This window comes from Lutra lutra, chromosome 1, assembly GCF_902655055.1.
Source record: "Lutra lutra chromosome 1, mLutLut1.2, whole genome shotgun sequence".
NCBI classification, from domain to species: domain Eukaryota; kingdom Metazoa; phylum Chordata; class Mammalia; order Carnivora; family Mustelidae; genus Lutra; species Lutra lutra.
The window spans coordinates 46,341,156-46,354,309 of NC_062278.1; the positions used below are offsets into that span (position 1 = coordinate 46,341,156).

Consider the following 13,154-nt stretch of genomic DNA (forward strand, 5'->3'; position numbering starts at 1 on the left):
ATCTTTTCTTTGTCACTAAGACTTGTCAATTTTACTATTAGGTGACGGGGTGTGGACCTATTCTTATTGATTTTGAGGGGGGTTCTCTGAACCTCCTGAATTTTGATGCTTGTTCCCTTTGCCATATTGGGGAAATTCTCTCCAATAATTCTTTCCAATATACCTTCTGCTCCCCTCTCTGTTTCCTCTTCTTCTGGAATCCCAATTATTCTAATGTTGTTTCGTCTTATGGTGTCACTTATCTCTCGAATTCTCCCCTCGTGGTCCAGTAGCTGTTTGTCCCTCTTTTGCTCAGCTTCTTTATTCTCTGTCATTTGGTCTTCTATATCGCTAATTCTTTCTTCTGCCTCATTTATCCTAGCAGTGAGAGCCTCCATTTTTGATTGCACCTCATTAATAGCTTTTTTGATTTCAACTTGGTTCGATTTTAGTTCTTTTATTTCTCCAGAAACGGCTTTTATATCTCCCGAGAGGGTTGCTTTAATATCTTCCATGCCTTTTTCAAGCCCGGCTAGAACCTTGAGAATCATCATTCTGAACTCTAGATCTGACATATTACCAATGTCTGTATTGATTAGGTCCCTAGCCTTTGGTACTGCCTCTTGTTCTTTTTTTTGTTGTGAATTTTTCCGCCTTGTCATTTTGTCCAGATAAGAGTTTATGAAGGAGCAAGTAAAATACTAAAGGGTGGCAACAACCCCAGGAAAATATGCTTTAGCCAAATCAGAAGAGATCCCAAATTGTGAGGGGGGAGAAAGGGGATAAAAAGAGTTTCAAAAAGAAAAAAAAAAAAAGAAACTATTTAAAAAAAGAAAGCCAATAAAGAAAAAATATAAAAAGAGGAAAAAAAATATATATATAGATAAACTATTTAAAAAACGTTAAAAAAGAAAACGGTAAAAGTTAAAAAAATTTAGCAGAAGAAGAGAAAAAGAAAAAAAAATTGAAAAAGAAAAAAAAAATTAAATTAACTGCAAGGCTAAAAAATCATGGGGAGAAAGCCATGAGTTCGTGCTTTGCTTTCTTCTCCTCTGGAATTCTGCCGCTCTCCTTGGTATTGAAACTGCACTCCTTGGTAGGTGAACTTGGTCCTGGCTGGGTTTCCCGTTGATCTTCTGGGGGAGGGGCCTGTTGTAGTGATTCTCAAGCGTCTTTGCCCCAGGCAGAGTTGCACCGCCCTTACCCGGGGCCGTGCTGAGTAATCCGCTTGGGTTTGCTTTCGGGAGCTTTTGTTCCCTGAGCACTTTCCGTAGAGTTCCGGAGGACAGGAATGAAGATGGCGGCCTCCCAGTCTCCGGCCCGGAGGAGCCGAGAGCCCGGGGCCCCACTCCTCAGTGCGCCCTCAGAGAACAGCGCCCAATGACTCCCGTCACCCTGGCCTCCGGCCGCGCTCCAAGCTGACCGAGCCTGCGACTGGTTCAAGGTAACCCCAAGCTGAGAGTCACTCCTCGGCTCTGTCTTTGTAGCCGGCTTCCCCGTTCTAATACCGGTAAGCTCTGCGACACTCAGACACCCCCGATCCTTCTGCGACCCTGCTGCGACCCTGCGGGACCTGAGGCCGCGCTGACCCCGCCTGGGCTTCACCCCAGTTAAGCCTCTGGAGCGATGTCCCTCAGTGGAACAGACTTTTAAAAGTCCCGATTTTGTGCTCTGTTGCTCCGCTGCTCGCCGGGAGCCGGCCCCTCCCCCCGCGGTCTATCTTCTCGTCGCTTTGGATTCACTTCTCTGCCAGTCCTACCTTTCAGATAGTGGTTGATTTTCTGTTTCTAGAATTGCTGTTCTTCTTCTCTTCAATCTCCCGTTGGATTTGTAGGTGTTTGCAATCTTTAGATAAGCTATTTAGCTGATCTCCCGCTACCTGAAGTAGTCTCAGCCTGCTACTTCTCCGCCATCTTCTAGTTTTATTATTTTTTAAATTCACATTGCAGTTAGATAGAATTAATCAAGGCACCATGCATGACTTGCCTTTCTAATTTTATCCCACTCCATTCATCCATATTGTTCTAATAATTTAACTTTGAAAACATTCAGTTTGAGATTTAGAATACCAATTATATTTGAAGAGGTCAACATGTGTGTATTAATGTTTCCAAAGATATTTAGTGTTCTTTTTCTCTCTAGGTGTCATTTATTACTAACTTATCCTAATTTTATTTTCAAAGTTGTTTTTATCTAGCTTTTAGGAGCTGTTTTAATACTTGGTCTAAACTACAGGCTTCAGGAATTGGAAACTTTTCTAAAAATGTTTAGTTTTATTTATAATCCTTAAGTATTCTTCTGATTATGATTTTTCCTTCTCATTTCCTCCCTTTAGATAAAACAGTCTTATTTTATTTATTTATTTTATTTTATTTATTCAGTACTCGAATAAATATGATTTTTAATGTCTTATTACATATATTTCCTCCTTTTTTTCTATCTGTATATGCATTACTATGACCAAATTTACGTTTTTAAAGACTCATACAAAATTATCAAAAGCATTAAGAATTAATTGCAAATTTAAAATTATCTATAATATACTTTTAAGAAAAACATTAAGGACTTTTGAGTGGGAGGACTTTCGAGTGGGAGGACTTTCTTCAGGGACAGCTATCAAGTCTTAAACATTTAATTTTTGCTTGAATACCATTATAAATATTTATAGAGTTATAGCACATAAAAGAAAAGCCTATATCCCATCTGTATGAAGGTAGGTTACATGAAGACAGATGGGAACGCTAAAACTGAATAAATATTAAGAGATATGTATTAACAAATATTTCAACAAAATCTTAGTTTTTTATAAGCATACAGTTTTTGCAAAATATATTTTGGTAAGTAGAATCTTGGATGTTCTCCACAATGTTCCTAAAAAAACCAAGCCAGCTATACTGACGTAATATTATTGCATTTCCATTGTGGAAGTACTATAAGCCTGCAAAACAATTTTTCTCATCTGTCATTTGAATTGTCATTAACTTGTGCAAGCTGATTATAAATTGTTATACCAATAGATAAAAGTTTAAATTTAAACTTACAGAGCAATAATTCATTAATTTCTCTATTCAATCATTTGGCTAATATGAGATCCTATAATATTCTAGGTATACTACATTAAGCAACGGGAATATAAAGGTTAAAAGGAAAACAAAATAAAAACAAAATTTCTTTAAAGACCCCTCATCAGCATCTGCAGAATTACCTTAAGGCACAAACCTATTATTGTCCCAAATTAAATGTACCACCTACCGATAATAGTCCTAAAATAAAGAAATTGTGCTATACTACACATCTGCTGGAGCCTGTAAAAAGGTTTTACACATTATTTTGCTTTATCCTTACAAAAAGCTTGGCCCTTTGAAGTGATATAACTTTCCCAAGTTTCACAGATGAACTGGCTATAAGTAGAATCCCACTGGTCTCATCCTAGGACCAGTATTTTCTAAACATCACACTATAACTGTTTAGCCATTTTTCCTAATAGTATATTTAGCTACTCATTCAAGCAGTTAATTATCTACATATAAGTTTTCTGATAATCAATTTTGAATGTTTAATTCCAGATCAATATTCTTCTATCATCAGGTGTCCATTTGTGCCATCTCCTACTATCGCTTCACATTTAATGTTCAAAGAATACACTTAATTTTCACTAGAGGTGAAACATGATACATATTGGTAAGAATATGAGAAAAAGTCATGAATGTATTTCAAAGCGATTTGGGGTTACCTCCTATTTTGGACCACTGGGGCTAATCAAGAGTTGATTGTTGTAAATTATAGCTGTGGTATGCTAAGTGATACTTCTCCTAAGTGCTGTCACAAAGTAGTTGTGTGCTTAGAATACTGGCTTCTACATTTTTCTTACATATGCATCATTAGTAATTTTGTTATAGCCGTGGCCAGTTTTTACCTAACAAAACATGTCAGAACACTCTACCCACTAGTGTAGAACACCCTATCAACAAGCTTGTTAACCCCTTCATCTTCCAAATTACAATTCTGTCTTATGTACTTCAATAAACGTGAGAAAAGAATAGTCATTCTAGCTTCTTTGTGTCTCTGGGGCAAATCACCTTTGTTGAGCACCAGGCCCATCTCCCCAAGCTGATGGGGTTAGCTTTGATCTGCTCACAGGAGAATCAGTGTGAGCTAGAAGCCATCCCTTGCTGTGCTCCTATTTGGATGCAACAGTTTCAGCATCCAGTTCCCAATGATATGTGAGTAGAACTATATCAGATACCCTCTGTGTTAAATAATTTAGGTATTCTTCTGCAGATATCAATCACTAGACGTATATTAAACTCTAACTATGCATCCAACCCTCCTTTGCTTTTTTGGTTTTGGTTTGTTGGAGAAAATACAGACCACATGTCTGAAGAAATTCCAGTCTGCTTGGCTGACACACACTGAAATAACTAGAAGAAGGGACCAGGTTGTATAAAATTATTTCATGATTCTTTGAATCATTCTTTGAAAATCATGCAACAAAATTTAAAAAAAATTAAAAACCTCCCCAACTCACCCCCCAAATTTATTCATTTGAAAAGTTAAAATATAATCTTAAATATCACCTATTAAAGGGTAACAAATGTAAATTATAAATTATTTTAAAATAAAAGACATTGAGATGCACATACATTCAAACTTTTGTGATATGACCAATACAGGAAAAAAAAAAAAGAAAGAAGGCATTAACAAGTGTAAGATTTTTAAACAATAATTAAATGGATTCAATAAAATTTGTTTGATTTTAAAAAATCAAAACCAAGTTCTTAAAAGACTGAGTTCCTTTTAAAAAATGAAATCTTTCGGGCGCCTGTGTGGCTCAGTGGGTTAAGCCTCTGCCTTCGGCTCAAGTCATGATCTCAGGGTCCTGGGATCGAGTCCCACATCGGGCTCTCTGCTTGGCGGGGATCCTGCTTCCTCCTCTCTCTCTGCCTGCCTCTCTGCCTACTTGTGATCTCTCTCTCTGTCAAATAAATAAATTTTTTTAAAAAAATGAAATCTTTCTTTTTTTTTTTTAAGATTTTATTTATTTATTTGACAGACAAAGATCACAAGTAGGCAGAGAGGCAGGCAGAGAGAGAGAGGAGGAAGCAAGCTCCCCGCCAAGCAGAGAGCCCGATGCGGGACTCGATCCCAGGACTCTGAGATCATGACTCTCGAGCCGAAGGCAGAGGCTTAACCCACTGAGCCACCCAGGTGCCCCCAAAATGAAATCTTTCTAAAATTCAAAACCAAGTTCTCAAAATAAGCTTGCCAAGGTGGTGGAAAATGTTACTTACGAAAGAGATTTTTAATGATGAGACAAGACTAGATATAAATTTACAACAATAAATGTAAAACAAATTTAATAGATAATTTTCTCTTAATTACCAAAAGTAAACTAGAAGACTTTCAGAATGTAGGATAAAATAAGTTTTAAAAGATGGTTAATATCTACTCCCAAGATGGTACATTTCAATTACATTTTCAAGAAATAGGTAATTCCCATGTTATATAAATTATTCCAGAATATTACTAAGGGGAAAGTTTCATAACATTCTCTAAATAAAATCCAATCCAAATATCACAACCAGAGATTGATAATAAAAATAGGGAAATATAAGAAAACTCTAGGCCAAGATCACCTATAAACATAGGTTTAAACATTCTAGCTGAAATATTACCAAATTGCAACCAAAATTGCAATAAAAATTTTGTGAACAAGAATTAACTAGTAGGATTTATCTTAGGAATGCAAAGATAGTTGTTCATAAGTGAAAGGTGAAAAAACATATAATGAACTTGGAAAATACAGATAAATTTTTGTAACATTCAGAATCCATATCACATTTTAAAAACATAATACAAATGCAATTACAGTATAAGAAAAAGGAAGAAAAGTCCTCAACTGGTTATCAACAGAAACCAAAGTCAGATGTGATTATGTTTAACAGTTGCACATTAATAGCCATTCCATCAAAGAAAAAAGGAAAATAAATTTCCTGCTTTTACTTCTATTATGCAATATACTGCTAAAGTCTTAGCATTGCAAAAAGAGAAGAAACGTAAGAAATTTTCCTTTTGGTTTCTGCAATAAAATGTTATGGGTTTATTCATACAGGTTTTGCATAATTTTATCATATACTCAAGTATTATAAGGTTTTTGTTGACATAGTAACTGGAATATTTAAAGTAGAATTTTAATTGGTCACTGCTAGTATATAGGAAAACCACTGATAATTGTATGTTGGCTATCTAGCTGACTTTGCTTATTAGTTGTGAATCTTTTCAGTTAATTCTCTAGGGACTTCTGGGTAGAAAATCATACATGGCAGATAGAAAGTGAGGTTTATTAGTTCAATCATTACAAGAGACATTTCCCACATAGTAAGGAAAAAATACTGGTTTCAGTTTTCAGTAAGATAATTAAGTTATGTTTTAGGAAGAACCTTTCTGTATACTTTATGGTTTGGTTTGAGTCGAGTAAGATTCTTTCTCTCTAAAGATTTCTTAAGGGGCACCTGGTGGTTCAGTCAGTTAAACATCTGCCTTGGGCTCATGTCATGATCCCCGGGTCCTGGGATGGAGCCCCAGATCTCCTGGCTCCTTGCTCAGTGGAGAGTCTGCTTCTCCGCCTCCCTATGCCTTCTGCTCTCCTTGCTTGTGCTCTCTTTCTATGTCAAATAAATATATAAGGTCTTTTTTTAAAATTTAAAAAGAAAGATATCTTAAAAAAGATTAGATCAGGGGCACCTGGGTGGCTCAGTGGGTTGAGCCCCTGCCTTCGGCTCAGGTCATGATCCCAGGTCCTGGGTTCGAACCCCGCATCGGGCTTTCTGCTCAGCGGGGAGCCTGCTTCCTCCTCTCTCTCTGCCTGCCTCTCTGCCTACTTGTGATTTCTCTCTGTCAAATAAATAAATAAAATCTTAAAAAAAAAAAAAGATTAGATCAGCACTTCAGTGGGATAAATTCAGGCAACTAATAAAATAGAGATGGATGAATTTTTTAGTACTATGAGCTCTTTTATGATAATGCCTATTTTACAGGCATGCTAATACTTCAATTTCTATATTTATGCCTACTTCTATAGCACTTGGGAATCCATATCAGCAATCAACAGATTGCATCATCAAAGTGAAGATATGAAGAATCTTAAGAAATCTTTCAGCCAGGGTATGATATATAAGTACCCGCCTCCATGTAGTGCTCATTCGTATAGGGACCTGTGAAATAAAATCCGCCAGATTCAGTCTCTCTCTCCTTTGGGAAACAAGCATTACACCCTGAGCAGATCTAGTACTCAAGCTTTCCTTTTTCTAAGGTCATGTGAAAGAACTTTCTTTTAATCAAGTAAAGTATTTTCAGGATTTGCTAATATCATTGTTTAGGCAACAAGATTCTTTGATAACCATTCAAACTTTGTTTTTAGGCCACGCAATTCTTGATTTGTCAGAAAAAAAAGAAAATCTTTCCACAGATAGTAAGTCATGTTCTAACTGTGGTTTTGTTTAGTTTTTTTTTTAAAGGTTTTATTTATTTATTTGACAGAGATCACAAGTAGTTACAGAGGCAGGCAGAGGGAAGTAGCCTCCCTGCTGAGTTGAGAGCCAGATGTGGGACTCGATCCCAGGACCCTGAGATCATGACCTGAGCCAAAGTCAGCGGCTTAACCCACTGAACCACCCAGGCGCCCCTTGATTTATTTAGTTTTGAGAGGATTATTGCGGAGATGTCTCCCATGGGCTTCTATCATGTATTGTTTAAAGAATGTGTGTTTGCCTCTGGGACTGAGAGGCAGGGTGAGAAAGACAAACATGGAAATGAAGAAAGACAAGGGATTAAAAAATGACAGGTAATTCCTAACAGAGCCGTTAAAAATCCACTTGCAATACTGTTTTATTTTCTCAGGAATTATAGTTTCAGTCTGCTAGCCAATAGAACAAGAACTTTATCATTGGCTTAATTAGAACATTGCTAAAATAATAATGATAGCAGTAAATAGTAATAATAATGATTGTGATAGTAAAGTGCTGATTTTTTGGCCTATTTCTGATCATTTTACACTTGGTATGACTTGAAAGGATAAAAGAAAATCCAGCAGTTCTTTAATCTGTCCTCTTAGTACTGTTCTATGAATAAAGCCATTCAGGTACCTTCATACATCAAAAATTCTAGAAGGATCTCCTGGACCTCATCAAATAAATTGTATTCCCAGCCCTGAAGAAGAATAGTTTATGTCCCATGCAAGATTAGGTGAGTTATAAGGTCCCTGTATTTCCTGGAATCTGTCCATAGGACCCACTATAAAAAAGAAAAAGAGAATGAAAATAAAGACAGGATGTATGGATGTGTTAACCATAATAGAAAATAATTTTATCTTTGAAAAAACTAGCTAAAACCTTTCATGTTGAGAACTGTCTCTCTCATTGAGGAGATATTCCTATAAAAATATTCTGATGCCACCAAATCATTACTATCTGGATCACAGTTTGTTTTAAATTTGAAGTTATGTCTAGTGGATGATCAAAAATGTAAATGTAAAATGTAAAGACATGACCTTGGCTCAAAGTCTAATTTATTAGCATATTTGTCCTGGACACATCTGTCTTAATTGGATATAGTGAAAAAACACATCTTAAATGGGAACTTTTAACTAGTTATGTGACTTTATTTGGTAAGTGACTTATTCTTTTTTTGACCAGTTTCATTGTACGTTAGGTGAGAATAAAAATATCAGTTCTTCTTGCTTCACGAGGTCTTTAAGACTATTATATAAAGTATGTGTATTGCAAAACATTACATAAATCACGGTTCTCTTATGATTGCTAATCTATCTTTATATCTAAATATTTGTAGAAAAAATGTCTACAACAATTTTAATCATACCTATAATCCAATTAATTTAAAATTAAATAGTAAAACAAAGACGAAACATTTGACACAAGTCTCACTGGACCTAAAGATTTTAAGAGAAAGCAAACCAGCTAAATGATTACCACTTTGTGGACCTATTGATTCTACTTCCACTGGTGGGAGTGGTAAACCAAGAGTGAGATAAGGAGTGATGAGAATGAGTCACAGTAGAAGAGAGGGGCCTTGCATTTCTGACATAAAAATAATTATAGAATTTAATTGCTTAGTTAGAACTTTGTTGATTATGTACCATACATCTGTTAGAGTGCCCTAGAACCCTCCTTAAATATAGTAGGCATTCAGGGTTTCTGGAATGAATGAATTTGCTATATGAATAAGTCAAAGTCTTCAAGGTGACTTAAGAAGATACATAATGTAAGTAGAACCAAGACCAAGCCTAAGGCAAGAAAATTCCAACCCAGAATTCTCTACATGCTGCCTTTTGTTGATACAGGCCATGCTACCACTGATTTTAGAAAGATGTAGCCATATGAACTGAGCACCTTAGCCTATTTCTTTTCACTGTTATGGTTTTTAGGTTAAATAGGATCCAGAATCTGGCAAGACCATCCCTTTTAGTTACCTTGAAGAGTTGACATCTACAGAGATAAAGCTAGATTCAGTAGTTTAGGTAAATAAAAGGTTGAATGTGACAGTAAAACTAGACTCCCCCAAAAGCCTTGATTCTCAGCAGCTGGGAAGGAGCAGTATCTGAATCTAAGCTGTAGGACCTACTCATGGAAAAAGAACAGGAGGTGAGGTCAACATCTCTAGAGATCAGGTCATGCACATTATGTTTGACAACGACTCATGTTCACACTATTTCGTTCTGAACTATTTAAAAAATATATATAGATACAAATATATAAAATGGAAATTATATATATATATATATAATTTTTAAATGATATGCATAATGATACATTAAAATACATTATTACGGGGCGCCTGAGTGGCTCAGTGGATTAAAGCCTCTGCCTTCGGCTCAGGTCATGATCCCAGAGTCCTGGGATCGAGCCCCGCATCGAACTCTCTGCTCGGCGGGGAGCCTGCTTCCTCCTCTCTCTCTGCCTGCCTCTCTGCCTACTTGTGATCTCTGAGTGTCAAATAAATAAATAAAATCTTTAAAAAAATTTTTTTTAAATACATTATCACTATTTTTTTTTCCTCACAATTGGTGCTATTACTCATGCTCATCCAAGGAGAGAGTGCAACAAGCCGTTTTACTTTCAGCAGCAAACATTACGCAAAAGGCTGCCTGTGTGCTCCGCATGAGCATCCACTATCTTATTCATAGTTCAGCGCAACCAGTGGTGTTTTGCTTCACTTTGTGCCACTTATTTACTGCCTGAAAACTTTTCTTGAACCATAAACCTGTACAAGTGGCAATCTTAGATCTGTCTACCACAAAGAATTAAAAAATCATATAGTTTTACAAATACTTAGAACTGATTGATAATACACCATATGAACTTACAGTGTAGTACTTAGAGTGAAACCTGTAGACTTACTTTGTATATTTGAAAAAGATATACTGACAATTAATGAATTAAGCATGAAATGCAGGAAGTTAAAAGACTGAATAATTAACACAAAGAAACTAGAAAGAAGTAAGAAAATTTATAGAAAATTTATAGTAAGAGCAGATATTAAATGTAATAGAAGACAAAGAAGCAGTTAGATAAACAAAACCAAAAGTTGTTTCAATCTCTGGAAAGCTTGATCAAGGGAAAAAAAAAAATACAAAATTAAATAAAATTAAGAACACAAAAAGGATTTCACTACTACGGATTTAGTGAAGATAAAAAACGTCTTTAAGAGTTTTATGAACGACAGGATGGATTACTTAGCAAATTGAACACGCGCATGTCATAAAGCCAGCAGCAATTCCACTGTGGTACAAACTCCAGAAAAACTTGCACACATATCCCGCTCGAACATGTCCAGAAACCAGCCTGTGAGGAGGAATAAAGAGGTCTAGATGGTTCTGTGGCAAAGGATGGTGACAGCTACTTAGAATTGGAGTTGATATATCAGCAGAAGCAATTAGCCAAAGTTCCGGGACTATAGGGTGCTATGTTTGTAATGGATAGGGCTAACTTAGTTTCCCAAGAGCTTGGAAACACCAGGAAGGAGGACTGCTGCACACTGGAAAGAGGAAACCTTCATGAGTCCTCCTCTTTGGTATGCTGAGAAGTGGCAAGATGTTGAGACAACAGTCATCACAGCACTGCTGTGATTCAGGCTGAGGAACCATGGAAGTACATTTCCTGCTTGAGGATTTGTATTCCAGAGATGGAGCAGCTACAGCTACACTTTTGTATATAAGAGCAGAAACGTTAAAAGTTGTTTGCAAAAGGTGTCCTTTCTTCCCTGTAACTTTACTAAGAAGAAATTACTACTTAGCTACATTTTGATGAAGCAATAAAGACAGTGTGCCATTGGTGTGCTGCCATTCTAAGAGTAGATTTTTGAAATCTGTATCTTCTCCCTTTAGGATAAGACGAAGTTTATTTTTTCAGGGCTTTAAAACTTCTTTCTCAGTCATCATTTCATATTGTGAACTACCACTCAAAAGACACCCTTACATTGCAAGAAATTCTGCAAAAGGTGGACTATTCTCTTGTATGTGAGATTGAAAATCCAAAACGTTTGGCAAATTTCTAACCAGAAACAATATCATCAGAAATAGTGCCCAAGCATTTTTTTTTCTCCACTCTGCAATATGGTGTTAAGCTCCCTAATTGTAAAGTTCTTGATTTATCTCCTTTTAGCACTTAATTGATTACTACCCTCAATGATTGTACAGACTTTATTTCTTTGGATTTTATGCTAGGTACGTATATATTTACTTCCTAAACTCAAAATTAGAGATAAGTATAAACTGCTGTTTGTCAGTTTTGTCTTTTTTAGTTAAAATGTTGCTATTGTTAACTCATTTTTTTTTCCTTGCATTTTGTGTTCAATAAATAGTTCTATTTGGGGTATAGATGGCAAATTCAATTGCTCAGCTAGACTCAAAAGAACCATGTAGCATATAATGTTCTGACAAATAGGGCCATAAAATTTAAAAATGATCTTTAAGAATAGGATATTTTTCACAAAAGTAGCTTAAGGGAAATGATTTTCATAGTTCTAAATCTCAAAGCATCCCCAGCAAATAAATGGAGTTTGACATATTGTACACAGGTGTAGATTTTTATAACTTCGTTTGTTAATCTGGAAGATCTAAACAACAGAGATTTTCAGGGAAAGGCTAAATGAAATCTTGATGGGACTATTATAGATAGAATTTAGGCATCAAATGAGTGGTTCAATTAATGATCTTGAAAGTCATTTCCCTCCCTGAGAATTTCTATTGTTAGATTTATGAGAATAGTGGAGAATTAACTTAAGGACCTGGTGGCCTACTTTGACTTATGAATTTAGAAGAGTTACTCATACAAATAACAATTTTTTTCTAGATACCCTATTAAAATATCATTATAAAGTTACTGAACAGTAACCCTGTACAAAAACAGTATTAAATTTGTCTCCACCACCAGCATATTGTGGACAGTCTCTTTTATGTGGGGGTAAAATGAACTATCCTGTTCTGAGCTGGTAGGCAAGAGAGCCCCCTTGAAAGACCCTGACTGACCAAATCATGCAGTCAGCTGTGGAAAACCATTCGTGTTATGAGGAGTAGTCTGGCAGTTAATTGCAGGTGACTGGGAACCTAGCCTCCATCCCTGCCTCTGGTTCTGCAGGTGTGGTAGTCTTCATACCTTTCTGTGACTTTGATGCACCTTCGTGGGCAGACTGTTCTAAAATCTACCTCACAGGGGCACCTGGGTGGCTCAGTGGGTTAAAATCTACCTCACAATGACTGTGTAACTTGTGCATTTTCAAAAAATAAACTGTGATATCTGGGGGAGGAGTCAGTTCTCCCTTAAGGGAAAATTTTCTTAGTTTTTTGCTTCAAGTTGGACTCAACTTGAGTTGTTAACTACTGTGGCATCACTGAGTTTTGGAACAAAGCAATTGATTCAGGATAAACTACTTCAAATTTTAAAAAACAATTAATTTATTTTTCCTTTCACCCACAGGTCTACCCACGGATAGCGCCGGCATTTTGGCACTACCTGCGGGTAGAAGTGAGTAGCGGGTACTTGAATTTTCCCACCCTTGCTCCTTGCACTCTGCTGGTGTGGTCTGATCTGATGTGCCCATTTTGTTCCCAGTGCAGCTGCCATTCTGTGTAAACGTGCTCTCACGCCACCACCATTCCT

The 13,154-nt window shown here is 36.4% G+C and overlaps 1 protein-coding gene across 1 annotated transcript in view; it reads left to right on the forward strand.

The window, feature by feature from the left end:
• EPHA6 (EPH receptor A6) overlaps positions 1-13,154 on the forward strand; it is an 872,902-nt gene that overhangs the window by 587,300 nt on the left and 272,448 nt on the right.